A 685-nucleotide genomic window follows, 5' to 3' on the forward strand; every position below is an offset into this window, starting at 1 on the left:
TATTAGGTATAGGTACAATTTATTTTTTTGCATAAATATGACTAAGTGTGGGATTACAAGTTACAACCAGTGTTGTATAAAGATAATTTTTTAAATATCTAGATGAAGATAAAAGATAATTGCTTGAATAGTTATCTAGATGAAGATAAAAGATACATAATAATTTAATTATCTAGATAAAGATAAAAAATCATCATTTTTTATCCAGATAAAAAAAAAGATAAAATTTTTTTTTAATATTTACCTATCTACCTATTTATTACAAACCTAAGGTGAATAAAGTATATTATATAATTCATAATATTATGTAACACATCTAAATTTCATAACAGTTGTGAATTATGTAACTTTATAAGTCAATTAAATGTTATTTCAAAAAGTATTTTTTTTTTTTTTAAGTAATTAAGTAAAGGGCAATTTTCAAAACACCATAAAATTTGATGCCAAAAAACAAAACTTCAAAATATTATTTCGACTTGAAATTTACTTTATACCTACATAGTACATATATTATATTTTTTAATAATTCATTTATGTTTTACCTAATGAACATAATTAATAGAACCGCATATAGAACCGCAGTACCACACTCACACATACTTATTATTAATAAATTAATCAATAATAATTTTATTTTGTGATAGTTTCAACATTTAATTGCAGAATGCGGGTATCCTGTTGACAG

Source organism: Acyrthosiphon pisum, chromosome X (assembly GCF_005508785.2).
Source record: "Acyrthosiphon pisum isolate AL4f chromosome X, pea_aphid_22Mar2018_4r6ur, whole genome shotgun sequence".
Taxonomy (NCBI): domain Eukaryota; kingdom Metazoa; phylum Arthropoda; class Insecta; order Hemiptera; family Aphididae; genus Acyrthosiphon; species Acyrthosiphon pisum.